This window comes from Moschus berezovskii, chromosome 16 (assembly GCF_049115385.1).
Source record: "Moschus berezovskii isolate FMDL1 chromosome 16, NW_MosBer_1.0, whole genome shotgun sequence".
Taxonomy (NCBI): domain Eukaryota; kingdom Metazoa; phylum Chordata; class Mammalia; order Artiodactyla; family Moschidae; genus Moschus; species Moschus berezovskii.
The window spans coordinates 84,808,081-84,824,980 of record NC_142475.1 but is presented as its reverse complement, the minus strand read 5'-3'; the positions used below and the strand labels follow the sequence as shown (position 1 = coordinate 84,824,980).

The window sequence follows — 16,900 nt, the reverse complement described above, 5'->3', positions numbered from 1 at the left end:
CTCACTATGGAGATTCCATCATCAACTGGGAATCCTGACTGATATTCTAAACTGATCTAAAAGTCTCCATTTCAATTTGTCAACAAGAATGAAAGTCACCATCATCAATTTCAGAAGCAACCAGTTAACAAGTGTCCCTTTTAAAAATGCATTTACTCTTTATCTTTATTTGTTTAGGCTGTGCCATGTTTGTTTCTGCATGCAGGCTTTCTCCAGCTGTGATGAGTGGGGTCTACCCATCTCTGTGGTGCACAGGCTTCTCATTGCAACAACTTCTCCTGTTGCAGAGCACACGTTCTAGGCACGTGGCGGCTTCGATGTTTGCAGCACGCGAGCTCAGTCGTGGCGGCTTGCAGGCTCTAGAGCACAGGCTCAGTAGTTGTGGCAAAAGAGCTTAGTTGCTCCACAGCATTCTGGCACCTTCCCAAACATGGGATCAAACCCATGTCCCCTGCATTGGCAGGCAGATTCTTATCCACTGTACCATCAGGGAAGTCCGGTATTTACTCTTAAAAGGGGTAATTTGAAGTGATAGCTTTTTATTTGGGAAATATTTAATAAGTATTTACACTGTTCCAAGTCTATTCTATGAATTGGAAATGCAGTAGTGGCTAAAGTAGCCAGTACCTCTACTACATGGACTTCACATACTAATTAGAAGAGAGAGATAATAAGTACATTAAGCAATCAGATGATGAAGATGTGGTGCTGAGAAAACAGGTCAACCACTTGTAAAAGAGTGAAACTAGAACACTTTCTAACACCATACACAAAAATAAACTCAAAATGGATTAAAGATCTAAACGTAAGACCAGAAACTATTGAACTCCTAGAGGAGAACATAAGCAAAACACTCTGACATAAATCACAGTAGGGTCCTGCTTGACCCACCTCCCAGAATATTGGAAATAAAGGCAAAAATAAATAAATGGGGCCTAATGAAAATTAAAAGTTTCTGCACAGCAAAGGAAACTATAAGCAAGGTGAAAAGTCAGCCTTCAGAATGGGAGAAAATAATAGCAAATGAAGCAACTGACAAAGGATTCATCTCAAAAATATACAAGCAACTCCTGCAGCTCAATTCCAGAAAAGTAACAGACCCAATCAAAAAGTGAACCAAAGAACTAGACAGACATTTCTCCAAAGAAGACATACAGATGGCTAACAGACACATGAAAAGATGCTCAACATCCCTCATAATCAGAGAAATGCAAATCAAAACCACAATGAGGTACCATTTCACGCCAGTCAGAATGGCTGCTATCCAAACGTCTACAAGCAATAAATGCTGGAGACGGTGTGGAGAAATGGGAACCCTCTTGCACTGTTGGTGGGAATGAAAACTAGCAGAGCCACTATGGAGAACAGTGTGGAGATACCTTAAAACACTGGAAATAGAACTGCCATATGATTGAGCAATCCCACTGCTGGGCATACACACCGAGGAAACCAGAATTGAAAGAGACACATGTACTCCAATGTTCATCACAGCACTGTTTATAATAACCAGGACATGGAAGCAACCTAGATGTCCATCTGCAGACAAATGAATAAGAAAGCTTTGGTACATATACACAATGGAGTATTGCTGCTGCTGCTGCATCGCTTCAGTCGCGTCCGACTCTGTGCGACCACATAGACGGCAGCCGACCAGGCTCCGCCGTCCCTGGGATTCTCCAGGCAAGAACACTGGAGTGGGTTGCCAGTGCCTTCTTCATGTGTGAAAGTGAAAAGTGAAAGTGAAGTCACTTAGTCGTGTCCGACTCTTCGCGACCCCATGGACTGCAGCCCACCAGGCTCCTCCGTCCATGGGATTTTACAGGCAAGAGTACTGGAGTGGCTTGCCATTGCCTTCTCCGCAATGGAGTATTACGCAGCCATTAAGAAAATACATTTGAATCAGTTCTAATGCGGTGGATGAAACTGAAGCTTATTATACAGAGTGAAGTAAGCCAGAAAGAAAGACACCAATACAGTATGCTGCTACTGCTAAGTCACTTCAGTCGTGTCTGACTCTGTGTGACCCCATAGATGGAAGCCCACAAGGCTCCCCCATCCCTGGGATTCTCCAGGCAAGAACACTGGAGTGGGTTGTCATTTCCTTCTCCAATGTGTGAAAGTGAAAAGTGAAAGTGAAGTCGCTCAGTCGTGTCCGACCCTTAGCGATTTTCCAGGCAAGAGTACTGGAGTGACTTGCCATTGCCTTCTCCGGCCAATACAGTATACTAACGCATATATATGGAATTTAGAAAGATAGTAATAAAGTATACTAACGCATATATATGGAATTTAGAAAGATAGTAACGATATGTTTTGCATACAGCGAAACAGCAAAAGAGACACAGATGTATAGAACAGTCTTTTGGACTCTGTGGGAGACGGTGAGGGTGGGATGATTTGGGAGAATGGCATTGAAACATGTATATTATCATACGTGAAATGAATCGCCAGTCCAGGTTCGAGGCATGACACAGGATGCTTGGGATTGGTGCTCTGGGATGACCCAGAGGGATGATTTGGGGAGGGAGGTGGGAGGGGGGTTCAAGATGGGGAACACATATACACCCGGGGCGGATTCATGTCAATGTATGGCAAAACCAATACAATATTGTAAAGTAATTAGCCTCCAATTAAAATTTAAAAAATAAAAAAAAATGCTGTAGAGAAAAGTTAATGCAATGATGTGATGGAGAGTAAATTGGGGAGATAGACAATGATTTTATATTGGGGGCTGAAGAATACTTCTAAGGAGGTGACAGGTGAACTGCAGTCTGGGTGGGGACCATGATCCAACCAGATGGAGGTCTAAAGGAAGAGTATCGTGGAAATAAAGAGATTTAGTTCAAAGGTTCATGGGCAAAGCAAGCCATTGCAGCTGGAGCTAGTGAACAAGGTAAAGAATGCTATAGAACAAGTTCAAAGATATGCATATTAAAAAGCAGAGACATTACTTTGCCAACAAAGGTCCATCTACTCAAGGCTATGGTTTTTTCCAGTAGTCATGAACAGATGTGAGAGTTGGACTACAAAGAAGGCTAAGCGCTAAAGAATTGATGCTTTTTAACTGTGGTATTGGAGAAGACTCTTGAGAGTCCTTTGGACTGCAAGGAGATCCAACTAGTCCCATCCTAAAGGAAATCAGTCCTGAATTTTCATTGAAAGGACTGATGCTGACGTTTAACCTCCAGTTCTTTGGCCACCTAATGCAAAGAAGTGACTCACTGGAAAAGACCCTGATGCTGGGAAAGATTGAAGGCAGGAGGAGAAGTGGATGGCAGAAGATGAGATGGTTGGATGGCATCACCGACTCTATGGACATGAGTTTGAGTAAGCCCTGGGAGTTGGTGAAGGACAGGGAAGACTAGCGTGCTGCCATGGGATCGCAAAGAGTCGGACACGACTGAGTGACTGAAATGAACTGAATTGAAAGAGATGCATGTTTGAGGGGAGTGGAGGGATTGAAATTGGGCAGAGTCTGATAGACTCTTATAGTGTAAATTTGATTAAACGGATAACTTTCTTTCTACCGAGCAGTTTAGCTCTGCTCTTCTGAATGAATGTTTCTACATGGCAGAAACTGCAGAAATTAAAAGAAGCCACAAAGAGGCAATATGGAAATCTATGCTGCTGACTACACTAAACAGTCTATCAAAGAGAACCCCTGCCGAGAAATGAACACAAGTTCTGCGGAAGGAGGTTGCTTGAGTACATATGTTTAATTTCACTTCCTTCTGATTTGAATGGAACTTGATTAATCATGACATTAAGATTGTTTGGTGATCTTTGAGTTAGAAAGAAGTTAATGATACTCATCCAGGTCAGATAAAAACTTCCCTTCCCACATGGACAAATTCCTCTCGAGTGGTTTTAATCATGACCTTCAGCTCAGTGTCTCTCATCCTAGACACTGTTAGACAAATGCTATTAATTCTTGCTCTTGGGTCTTCCTTGAACACACAATCTAAAGTGGTCCCTGCCATCTGAGTCACTATCATGTCAAGTATTTCAATTTTTAAGCACTTTGCACTCTGAATGCAATTTTTAATATGTTTCTTACTTACTGCCTATCTCCCTTCACTAGAAAGTGTTGTGAGCTGTGTGGTATGTGTCATTATTATGATATAGAGTGTAGTCGTTAAGAGTGCAAGTTCTAAAGTCAAATTCAATAGGTTCAAGTCCAACCTCAGGTGTTTTCTAGTTGTGATCTCTGGTAAATTATTAAAATTTTCCAAGCTTCAGTTAATTCTTCTGGAAAGTAGGAATAACATTATCTATTTTCATAAGGTTTTTATGGAGATTAAACAAAAACTTGCTTTTGCAGCACAAGCCAAATCATAGTAAATAACAATAGCTTTTACTACAATCACTAATTATTGCACTGCTGCTGCTGCTGCTAAGTCGCTTCAGTCGCGTCCGACTCTGTGTGACCCCATAGACAGAAGCCCACCAGGCTCCCCCGTCCCTGGGATTCTCCAGGCAAGAACACTGGAGTGGGTTGCCATTTCCTTCTCCAATGCATGAAAGTGAAAAGTGAAAGTAAAGGCGCTCAGCCGTGTCCGACTCTTCACGACCCCATGAACTGCAGCCCGCCAGGCTCCTCCGTCCATTGGATTTTTCAGGCAAGAGTACTGGAGTGGGGTGCCATTACCTTCTCCAAATTATTGCACTACAGATTTCTAATTTGTCATACAAAGTTTATCAGATGTTGGGATCTTCCTGAACCTGATTTTAACTTTGGAGATGTTCACATTTCAAGGTGAATTGATTAGAAAGTGAATCCCATGCTTCTTGCATTAATTTAGGGGATTTTACTCTTAGAATTTTGAAAGTTCCTCATGACCTCCTAATATAATAACTACATATAGTTGAAAAGTGAATGTAAATCATTGTTGTGTTTTTTTTTAAAGTCGGACATAAATGGGAAACTGAGGAGGATATGAAGGAAGTGGCAAATATAGTGACATTTGTTAAGTACCCACTGAGTGAAAAGCACTCTCATGGATATTTGCATACAATGTCTTCATTTAATGCTTGAAATAGACCTATGACATGAACTACTATTTCATTGCACATATGAACTGAGACTAAACCGAGATCCCATAAGCTTATGAAATACATATACTGTTACATAAACTAATGAGGTAGAAATCAATACTAGCTCTGTTAGTTCAAGGGAAAAAGTTATCTGACACAGTATTGTTCATATAAGGAAGCATGTTTTTCACCTAAGGAACCAAGGTAAGATCCATGGAGGTCCTGATTTGGAAGAAACAATGCTCTTGCTAATTCAAGAAGAGATACAATCCCAAATCTGGCCTTTCTGGAAGGTGGGTCAGCACCAGTCAATAATTTTTTCCTTTTAAAAACATTTTTATAACATTTACCATGAGCTAGAAACCTCTTCAAGCACTTAATATCTGTAAACCCACTTAACTGGCACCATATCACTATGAGATAGGCATTACAGCTACTGTAGTTACAGATAAATAAAGTATGAGGTAGAAAGATCAAAAAACTTTCCCAAATAATATGAAAACTCAGGAAATCTGACTTGAGTCAACTCTCATCACTGCACTATACTACCTTCTCTACACAAATATCTGGTCATATTCTGGTTGCCTGTTGTGTTGATCTCAAGTTAATAAAATGACCTTTTCACAATCAGGGAGGTTTAGGGGAAATCATACGTATAAATGGATCAGCCCCAAAGCCTAGGGGACTTGAGGACAATGGAAATCAGAAAAGTAGGAGAGAGTGGTCAGTAATGGCTGAGAATTTGGGGAATCACTCCAGCCCCCAAGAAATGCTATAAGGCCAGTCAGCTCAGAGCCTTACTCTTCACAGCAGATGCAGAGAAATTATGTATTATCTCTCCTAATGCTCAGAAACATTAGATTAATGAGTGATTCTATATAGTTACACAGACTCCAATAATGATATTCATGATAGCTAATAGCTATGGAACACTTATTGACAATAAAAGATCCATGAGGATTATTTATTTAATCTTGATAAAGTTTCTATCATTCTCCTTTAACTTAGAAAGGTGTGATTTGCCAAAGCTCATACTCTATGTGGTGAAACTAATTTTTGATCTCAGATCTATCTTACTCAGAGACTACACTTAACCATCATAGGATATCAAACCCTATCACACATTCCTCCAAATGTGCATATAAAAAATGATACATAAAGTCTCTTTCACAGAAAAATTGTGAAAGCAATGTTCTCAATATGAATGAATAGTTGAGATTACAATAGCAATGAATTTTATTAACATTCCAAATAACTTAGCAAGAATAGATGATAGATCTTCCCTTTGTAAACACAGAGACAGGAAAAAAGAAAAAAAACCCAACAGCCCATAAGTAGCAAAATATTTTAAAAGTATAGAAAGATGGAGAATAAAGACTGAAAATGTATCTATTTTCTCAGAATACTATATTTTTTGTTTTGAATTGCAAAGGTAGTAAGCATGCATTGCATGATCCATGAAGAACTGAAACTTTTATCATTCTCATAACATATGCTATGAAAGATAATCCCTAGGAAATGCTTTAATCAGGTGATCCATTAATCAGTTGAGGATACATATATTATCTACTACACTATTATTCAAAGTGTATGCATAAATCACCCACTTAGAAACATATGCATAAATTTATTTAGAATGTAGATATGCCAACCCCACAGTCCTATTGAATTAGAATCTCTAGAGCTGTGTCCTGAGAATGTACATTTTAATAAGTATTCCAAATAATTCTGAAAATATACCCAAGTTTCACAACCAAATGGGCACTAAATAAATCTAAATAGGGTATTTGGAAGTGATAAACAATTTTCTGCCTGAAATTTTCCTCAAAGGATTTATATGCCAACACCAACATCCTTTTACATATGGTGTTCACTTGGTGCTGAACCAGAGAAATTATATTATCTTTGTATTTAAAAGAACTAAAGTCATTTTATGCTGCTGTGGTTATTTCTCAGTTGAAGTCACCTTTTGATCCAGAGTTTCTTCATAGCATTTTTCACCTCTGCATTTCTGAGGGTGTAGATTAAAAAGATTTAACATAGGTGTTATACTGGTAGAAAACACAGCCACAACTTTATCAATGGAAAAGGTGATCACTGGATGCATATATACAAATATGCAGGGTGCACAAAAGAGAATGACCACGGTGATGTGGGAGACACAGGTGGAGAAGGATTTGCGTCTTCCCCATGAGCTACAGGTCCTTAAGGAGCACAAGATGACCACACAGGAGACCATCAAAAGGAGGAAGTTCAACAGGCAGATGAACCCATTGTTGGCAGCCACAAAGAGACAAAGTGTATGAGTGTCCATGCAGACCAGTTTCAATAAAGGGTTCAAGTCACACATGAAATGATTTATGACATTAGGACCACAGAAGGGCAGCCAGACTATAAACAGGATCTGAATGGCTGCGTGGACAAAGGCTCCAGCCACGCCCACAAGAAGGTTACACACCTGCTGACTCATTGTGGTCGTGTAGTGCAAGGGGCTGCAGATGGCCACATAGCGGTCATAGGCCACCACCATGAGAAGGATCATCTCAGCAGCACCAAAAAGATGCTTGGCAAAGACTTGAGTCATACACCCCCTAAAAGAGATAGTTTTTCTCACAGTAAGGGAGTCAACTAGCATCTTAGGGTTCATGGAGGAAGAACAGCAGCCATCTGTAAAGGATAAATGAGACAAGAAGAAGTACACTGGGGACCCTAGAGTCGTGCTGGCACTGATGGTGATCATGATGAGCAGGTTGCCTGCCAAAGTGACCAAGTAGACAATTAAAGACACAACAAAGGAAAATTTCTGAAGCTTCACATTTTGAGTCAGGCCCAGGAGAAGGAATTCCGTCACATTATTCATCCTCTCCATGAATTCCGTTCTGCTGACAAGGCACTTCGTTGGAAAGAAAGTAGCAGTAATCCTCAATTATAACCCTTTTACTTAAGGAATAAATAATTTCATGGACTGCCTATTTTCTTTAGTTTTACAAAAGCTAAAAACAAGCACAAAGCCATAAAAAAAAGTTTTTATTTTGTATATCCTTACAAGTGAAAATATAGGTGGTATTTATTTTGTTCTTTATAATTTACTAATTTGTTTTTAATCTTCGGTGACAAAAAAAAAAAGTGTGTAACTTTTAAAATCAGAAAAGAAAAAACACGTCAAGCTTTAAGAGACAATCCATGATGTGGCTACATAGGTGGCACATTCACAAACACCCAAAGATGTATGAATTTTGTACCTGGAAAGGCTGGACATGTTTACCAATGAGAAACAAAAAGACTCAAAAGATAAGATCCTCATGAGCCATATCTTTTCCTACTTTTCCTATCTGATAGCTTCTCCACCTCCTCAAGACTGAGAAATGGTGCCTCTTCCAGATCTCAGAGGCTGCAGTCAGTGTCATTAGAGCACTGGTCACACTGTTTCACACTCACATCTCCTTTTTTCAACAGTGTGTGCCATTGAAGGCAAAAATATGCATTACTACAGTTACAATTTTATTCATAAACTGTTTCTCCTCCCCTGGTCAAAAAGTAAACATTAACTGAGAGAGAAAAAGAAAACAATAAAATAAAAAAGAGGAAAACAGAAAGTGGGGGAGAAAAAAGAAGAAAGGTAAAGTTAGAAATCTATTAAAGAGCAAAGAAAGAGGAACTTAAAAATCCAAAGCCTCAGTTCAAATCTGGGACTTACACCTTATTAACTATATAACATTAATTCATTTAATCCCTCTTTTCTTCAACTTTTTCACCTGTTAAAGGAGGGTTATGTATAACTGTATTTAAGGTTACTGTAAAGATTACAACATTTTAAACACTATTATTGTTGTTGTTGTATGATTTATCTCTTTTCATGAATTTATCATTAAAGAAAACTTCAAAATTCTCTCTAAACATCTCCAAAAGGCAAAGATTCTGAAAATGCAAAATAACCAGTTGAGGAGAACACAGAAAAATGTCAAAAAGGAAAGTCCTCAGATTTAAAAAATTGAAGCAAACTATTTAAAGAATCTTTAACATAAAGATTTAATTCTTGCTTTTTTTTTTTTTTTTTACTTTTGGGGATTTTCCTTTCATTATTTGTTTCATTAACTCATTTGCTAAAGCCATATTCCAATACATAAGAAATTTAATACTTCTAGTTTCAACTTATGACTGGGTGTGGAATTTTCTGGGAAAAGAGTAACTTTAAATTTAACTCATTATTCAAATAAAGACTTTGTAAATGGGAGGACACAGGTACACCTGTGGCTGATTCACGTTAATGTATAGCAAAAACCACCACAATATTTTAAAGTAATTAGCCTCCAATTAAAATGAATAAACTATTTTCTTTTTAAAAAAGGAAAAGAAAATATACAGACCAAAGCAAAATAAATAAATAAATGTAAGTGGAATATAACCTTTAAAAAACAAAAGACTTCATAGAATGAAGTCTTAGTTAGTTAGTTAGTTCAGTTGCTCAGTCGTGTCCAACTCTCTGCGACCCCATGAATCACAGCACGCCAGGGCTCCCTGTCCATCACCAACTCCCGGAGTTCACTCAGACTCATGTCCATCCAGTTGGTGATGCCATTCAGCCATCTCACTCTCTGTCGTCCTCTTCTCCTCCCGCCCCCAATCTTTCCCAACATCAGAGTCTTTTCCAGTGAGTCAACTCTTTACATGAGGTGGCCAAAGTATTGGAGTTTCAGCTTTAGCATCAGTCCCTCCAATGAACACCCAGGATTGATCTCCTTTAGAATGGACTGGTTGGATGTATTTATTTTTGGCCAATATTTGGTATTATAAAGCATTTGGTGAGACAGACAGGAAATGTGGAGAGAAACAGACAGGAGAGGTGAGGGAAAAAGTTAAAGGATGAAACAAAGAAAGAAAAAGATAAAAAGGGAAGAGGAAAAAGAGAAGAAAAGGGACATGTTGCAGAGTGATCCAAGAAAGACATTTTGAAGCAGGTGCTTTGTAATATAGCCAACAAGTGCTGCACTTGAATTCCAAACTATTTAACTTCTTTATTGTAGCCACTAAGATTAGCAACACACAAAATATAATGACAAATAATTCATAAGTTTTTCTTACATGCAAAATGATCAGAGAAAAAGTTATTTTTGCCCAGTTCAGTACTGAGGGTTATTGGTCCTTTGAATGCTCAATAATATTAAAATCCATCAGGGTTTTCTTCAACCCAAGGTGTGTATAATCAGAGTCATGAACATGTTAATTTACTGCAAAAAAAGAAAAAAAAATCAAAGTGTTTTCAGAAAAGAAAACCATGAAGTAAAGTTTCAAAAAAGAGAACTGTACTTCTCTTATATATCAATTCGCATTACAGCCTGTCTAAAACTTCTCATCCTGGCCTGACTTGTTCAAATAATAACCTAGCCCAGACAGAAGATGTATGCACTTTGTATTTGAAAGGAATTTGGGGTTTAGAGAGAGAGGAAAGATTTCAGCAGCTGTAGCACATTTCTATTTCTTTGAGACACATAGATGTTTATAATATTTTAAGTTTTGGCTCAGACAGTAAAAGCATCTGCCTGCAATGAGGGAGACCTGAGTTCAATCCCTGGGCCGGGAAGATACCCTGGAGGAGGAAACAGCAACCCACTCCAGTACTCTTACCTGGAAAATCCCATGGACGGAGGAGCCTGGCAGGCCATGGGATCGCCAAGAGTCAGACATGACTGAGTGACTTCACTTTGGTCTTCCAGGCCCTAAGAACATAATAACCAAATCTAACACTAAAAAAAGTAAATCCAATTATAAAAATTAGCAGTGGATTAAAAGTACTTTGCGTTAGAAACTTCTCGAAACCATTTCTTCCAACTTTTTTCAGAGCATCTACACTCAACGAAAGGTCAGGTATTTTGGTCCTTGGGACTCAACCTGCCCTCTCTCATCATTTCACTAAAGACCATGGCTAGCCACAAAGAAGATCATTGCCTTTGTGGTTTATTCACCAAAAAACCTTTGCAAATCTTCTTAAATACTTCAATTCTTACAATATAGAGACACTAGTTTTATTCAAGTGGGTGACTCATCTCTGTGCTATTTTCTCAAGGGAAGAGAAATTAATTTGGGAAGACTTTGCCAAAATGACAACCAAATGCCTTTCCCTTCCCCCTATGGTTCCTCTGACCAGAGAATGATATTTCTGACAAGGGTTAGAATTCATCTATAGGAATGGGATCACCAGGCTACAGTCAGAACTTGGAATCTTCATTTCTTTTTTTTTTTTTTTCAATAAATGTTTATGGAATATCTAAAATGAACCAGGCAGTTTTATTCAATAATAAAAATGATACCATTGAACTATCAAGTGCTAAAAATGAGACTCTATATCAAACCCACTATGTGAGGTACATTTTGTGATGGGTCCTATTATTATTCACACTTTACAAGTGAGCTGTATGATTTTAGATAATATACCCAAGATCTGAGAGAGAAAGCATAGAAAAGTGTGTGTGTGTGTGTGTGTATCTGTGTGTGTCAAGTGTGTATCTGTGTGTGTCAAGTAAGATAGATATGAAATGCTCAGGTAAGGTTTTCTTTAAAAAATTGATATTGAAGTTGAAGCCGAAAAATATTATCCAAGGCCTAGATTAAATAAATTGAGGGTTTAGGAATACTGACAGGTTTAAGAATTGAGCCAGACTGTATCACTGTTAAATAGTGAAGAAAGTATCTCTATGAGTCCACCCGGTACATTGGTAATTCCATCCTGTTACAAGCCAATTCCAATCCACTGTACTTTATGAAACATTCTTCAGGTATACCATGTGATTTGATTATCACTGTTAATTAGCTGGAAATCACATAAGCAGAAGAGTTCAAATGAATTGAGTGACTGAAAAACCAGTTATAGGTAATTCACTGAAAAATGAATAAAGACAGCTTAGTTAAGTCATATGGCTGTTAGGTAAGCACAGACCCCAATCTCCAACCTAAGCTGTGCTGTCAGTTTTACCTTGAAATGAGTTACTCAAGATTTCTCAGCCTATTTAACTCATCTTCATTGTTTCAAGGATTAAATAGAAAAACAGTTTAAAAAAATCAATAAATGGGAGCCATATTTTTACTAACTTAAAAAAGCAGGATCCAAACTCTAGATAAAATTTCCATTAAAATTTTGAGAATTTCTTCTCAAGTGACTAAAGAAATGTACCTTCTCTGACATTCCTCATAAATTATTTCCCATCACAAAACAAATATGGTCATCCTTTCTCCCTGGAGCTTTTTGTTCTGCAAGTCATCAGTGCTGAATTCTGCAGTATTTTGGCGGAAACCTATGGTCTTAGGCAGTGTTCATTGTAGTACTTCAGAGTTGATGTTGGTTCACAGATTTCTGGGTGGTTCCACATTTTACAGGCTACTGAGAGTCTACTACAAGGACTAGTACACAATTCCAATTGTACACGTGTCAACTATTTCTTGGGTACACATCTAGGAGGTGAACCTAAGAATTGAGATCATGTGAATGTTTAGATAAAACTAGATAAAACTTATTTCTGAAGTATTTGTATCAATATATACTTCCAACAGCAATGTAAAAGACATCAGTTTGTTCATATAATCTACATCAAAATGGCTCATACAACTCAATATCAAAAAACAAACAACCTAAGTAAATAATGGGCAGATGACCTGAATAGACATTTTCAGGGTAGAAGACCTGAGAAGACATACAGATGGCCAAATGGCACATGAAAAAATGCTCAACATCACTAACCATCAGGAAAATGTATATCAAACCCACAATGAGGTAGAACTTCACTCACACCTATCAGAATGGCTCCCTTCAAAAGACCACAAATAACAAATGTTGACAAGAATGTAGAGAAAACAAAAACTTAGTACATCATTTGCAGCTTTTTTGTTTGTATGTTTTTTGATTTTTTATTTTTTTTTTTTGTAGTTTGGAGCCTACACTATGGAAAACAGTATGGATGTTCCTGAAAAAACTAAATGTAGAACTACCATCAGTTCAGTTCAGTTCAGTTCAGTCTCTCAGTCGTGTCCGACACTTTGCGACCCCATGAATCACAGCACGCCAGGCCTCCCTGTCCATCACCAACTCCCGGAGTTCACTCAAACTCATATCCATCGAGCCGGTGATGCCATCCAGCCATCTCATTCTCTGTCGTCCCCTTCTCCTCCTGCCCCCAATCCCTCCCAGCATTAGAGTCTTTTCCAGTGAGTCAACTCGTCGCATGAGGTGGCCAAATTATCGGAGTTTCAGCTTTAGCATCAGTCCTTCCAATGAACACCCAGGATTGATCTCCTTTAGAATGTACTGGTTGGATCTCCTTGCAGTCCAAGGGACTCTCAAGAGTCTTCTCCAGCACCACAGTTCAAAAGCATCGATTCTTCGGCGATCAGCTTTCTTCACAGTCTAACTCACATCCATACATGACCACGGGAAAAATCATAGCCTTTACTAGACAGACCTTTGTTGGCAAAGTAATGTCTCTGCTTTGTAATATGCTATCTAGGTTGGTCATAACTTTCCTTCCGAGGAGTAAGCATCTTTTAATTTCATGACTGCAATCAGCATCTGCAGTGATTTTGGAGCCCAAAAAAATAAAGTCTGACACCATAGGATTTAGCAATTCTACTGAGTATCTCCAGTATTTTTGCCTGGAGAATTCCGTTGACAGAGGAATGTGGCAGGCTACAGGCCACAGGATCTCAAGAGTTGTACACAACTACGTAAGTAAAACACCACCACCATTTCTGAGAACCAGTTCAGTTCAGTTTAGTCACTCAGTCGTGTCCGACTCTTTGCCACCCCATGAACTGCAGCACGCCAGGCTTCCCTATCCATCACCAACTCCCGGAGTACACCTAAACTCATGTCCATCGAGTCAGTGATGCCTACCGACCATCTCATAATCTGTCAACCCTTTCTCCTCGTGCCCCCAATCTTTGCCAGCATCACGGTCTTTTCAAACAAGTCAGCTCTCCACATCAGGTGGCCAAAGTATTGCAGTTTCAGCTTCAACATCAGTCACTCCAATAAACACCCAGGACTAATCTCCTTTAGGAAGGACTGATTGGATCTCACGGGACCCTCAAGAGTCTTCTCCAACACCACAGTTCAAAAGCATCAATTCTTCTGCTCTCAGCTTTCTTTATAGTCCAACTCTCACATTCATACCTGACTACTGGAAAAACAATAGTCTTGACTAGACGGACATTTGTTGGCAAAGTAATGTCTCTGCTTTGTAACATGCTGTATAGGTTGGTCAAAACTTTCCTTCCAAGGAGCAATCGTCTTTTAATTTCATAGCTGCAATCACCATCCACAGTGATTTTGGAGCCCAGAAATATAAAATCAGCCACTGTTTCCACTGTTTCCCCATCTATTTCCCATGAAGTGATGGGACTGGATGCCATGATCTTAGTTTTCTGAATGCTGAGCTTTAAGCCAACTTTTTCACTCTCCTCTTTCACTTTCATCAAGAGGCTCTTTAGTTCTTCTTCACTTTCTGCCATAAGGGTGTTGTCATCTGCGTATTTGAGGTTATTGATATTTCTCCCGGCAATCTTGATTACAGCTTGTGCTTCTTCCAGCCCAGCGTTCCTCATGATGTACTCTGCATATAAGTTAAATAAGCATAGTGACAATATACAACCTTGATGTCCTCCTTTTCCTATTTGAAACCAGTCTGTTGTTCCATGTCCAGTTCTAACTGTTGCTTCCTGACCTGCTTAAAGGTTTCTCAAGAGGCAGGTCAGGTGATCTGGTATTCCCATCTTTTTCAGAATTTTCCACAATATCAGTTCAGTTCAGTTCAGTTCAGTTCAGTTCAGTCTCTCAGTCATGTCTGACTCTCCACGACCCCATGAATCACAGCAGGCAAGGCCTCCCTGTCCATCACCAACTCCCGGAGTTCACTCAAACTCATGTCCATCGAGTCGGTGATGCCATCCAGCCATCTCACTCTCTGTCGTCCCCGTCTCCTCCCACCCCCAATCCTTCCTAGCATCACTCTTTTCCAGTACCCCTAAAATGAAAACACTAATTCAAAAAAGTATATGCATCCCAGTGTTCATTGCACCATTACTTACAGTAGCCAACATATGGAAGCAGCCTAAGTGCCCATCAACAGATGAAGGGATAAAGAAGATGTGAAATACACATACATACACACACACATAGTAGAATACTACTGAGCCATTAAAAATCACACCATTTGCAAAAACATTGATGGATTCAGTGGATACCATGCTTAGTGAATTAAACCAGAGAGCAAAAGACTTACACTGTATGTTTTATTCATCTGGGAAGCATGAAAAGTCCTTAGAGAGAAATTAGAACCATAAAATACCTATATTAGAAATTCAATAGTATCTAGAAGCAATTATCAAAGGTTTTGATTCAGAGAGGTAGAAAAATTAGAGACAACCAGTCTATCCTAAAGAAGACCAGTCCTGGGTGTTCATTGGAAGGACTGATGCTGAGGCTGAAACTCCAATACTTTGGCCACCTCATGTGAAGAGTTGACTAACTGGAAAAGACCCTAATGCTGGTAAGGATTGGGGTAAGGAAAAGGGGAAGACAGAGGATGAGATGGCTGGATGGCATCACTGACTCTGTGGACATGAGTTTGAGTGAACTCCGGGAGTTGGTGATGGACAGGGAGGCCTGGCGTGCTTCAATTCATGGGGTCACAAAGAGTCGGACACAACTGAGGGACTGAACTGAACTGAACTGAACTGAAGCAGCAAGCAAGTTAAAAATAGGAAATAATAAAGTTAAGATAAAAAATCATTGAGTCTTACTGACAGTTCTTTTTGCCGGCGGCTCTCAGGAGTCCATCATGGCGACGCCCCCTAAAAGGCGGGCGGTGGAAGCCACAGCGGAGGAAGTGCTGCACTACGAGGCTTTCATCTCTGATGTGCTGCAGCGGGACTTGCAAAAGGTCCTGGACCATCGCGACAAGGTATATGAGCAGCTGGCCAAATACCTTCAACTGAGAAATGTCATTGAGCGACTCCAGGAAGCTAATCACTCGGAGTTATATATGCAGGTGGATTTGGGCTGTAGTTTCTTTGTTGACACAGTGGTCCCAGACACTTCACGGATCTATGTGGCCCTTGGATATGGTTTTTTCCTGGAGTTGACACTGGCAGAAGCTCTCAAGTTCATTGATCGTAAAATCAGTCTCCTCACAGAGCTCAGCGACAACCTCACCAAGGACTCCATGAATATCAAGGCCCATATCCACCTGTTGCTAGAGGGTCTTAGAGAGCTAAAAGGTCTGCAGAATTTCCCAGAGACTCAGCACTGACTTCTTCCTACCTCCGCTGACATTAAAGAGCCTGAATGTCAAAAAAAAAAAAAAAAATCTTTGAAACAGAAGATGGAAAAACAATAGAAAAATCAATGAAACAAAAAACTGGTTTTTGGCTATCTTAAACAGAATTGAAAAAGTATTAGCTAGAAATAATAAGGAACAGAGGAGGTATGGATGAAGGACAAGAAAGTATGATAGAGAAGAGACAAATTTTTCAAATGAATAAGAAATAAAATGCAAGTATGACTTAAATGGCATTTCCCTGGTAGCTCAGCTGCTAAAGAATCTACCTGTAATGCAGGAGACCCCAGTTCAATTCCTGGGTTGGGAAAATTGGCTGGAGCAGAGATAGGCTACCCATTTCAGTATTCTTTTTCTTTCCTGGTGACTCAACTGGTAAAGAATCTGCCTGCAAGACCTGGATTCAATTCAGGGTTGGGAAGATCCCCTGGAGAAGGGAACAATTACCCACTTTCATATTCTTGTCTGGAGAATCCATGGACTTTATAACCCATAAGGTCACAAAGAGTTGGACATAACTGAGTGACTTTCACTCACTCATG

General features: G+C 39.4%; 2 pseudogenes; one reads left to right on the top strand and one right to left on the bottom strand.

The window, feature by feature from the left end:
• Window positions 1–6,996: 6,996 nt before the first annotated feature.
• LOC129560494 (olfactory receptor 4C12-like) lies at window positions 6,997–7,915 on the bottom strand (annotated as a pseudogene).
• Window positions 7,916–15,822: 7,907 nt separating this feature from the next.
• LOC129560302 (protein UXT pseudogene) lies at window positions 15,823–16,367 on the top strand (annotated as a pseudogene).
• Window positions 16,368–16,900: the final 533 nt, after the last annotated feature.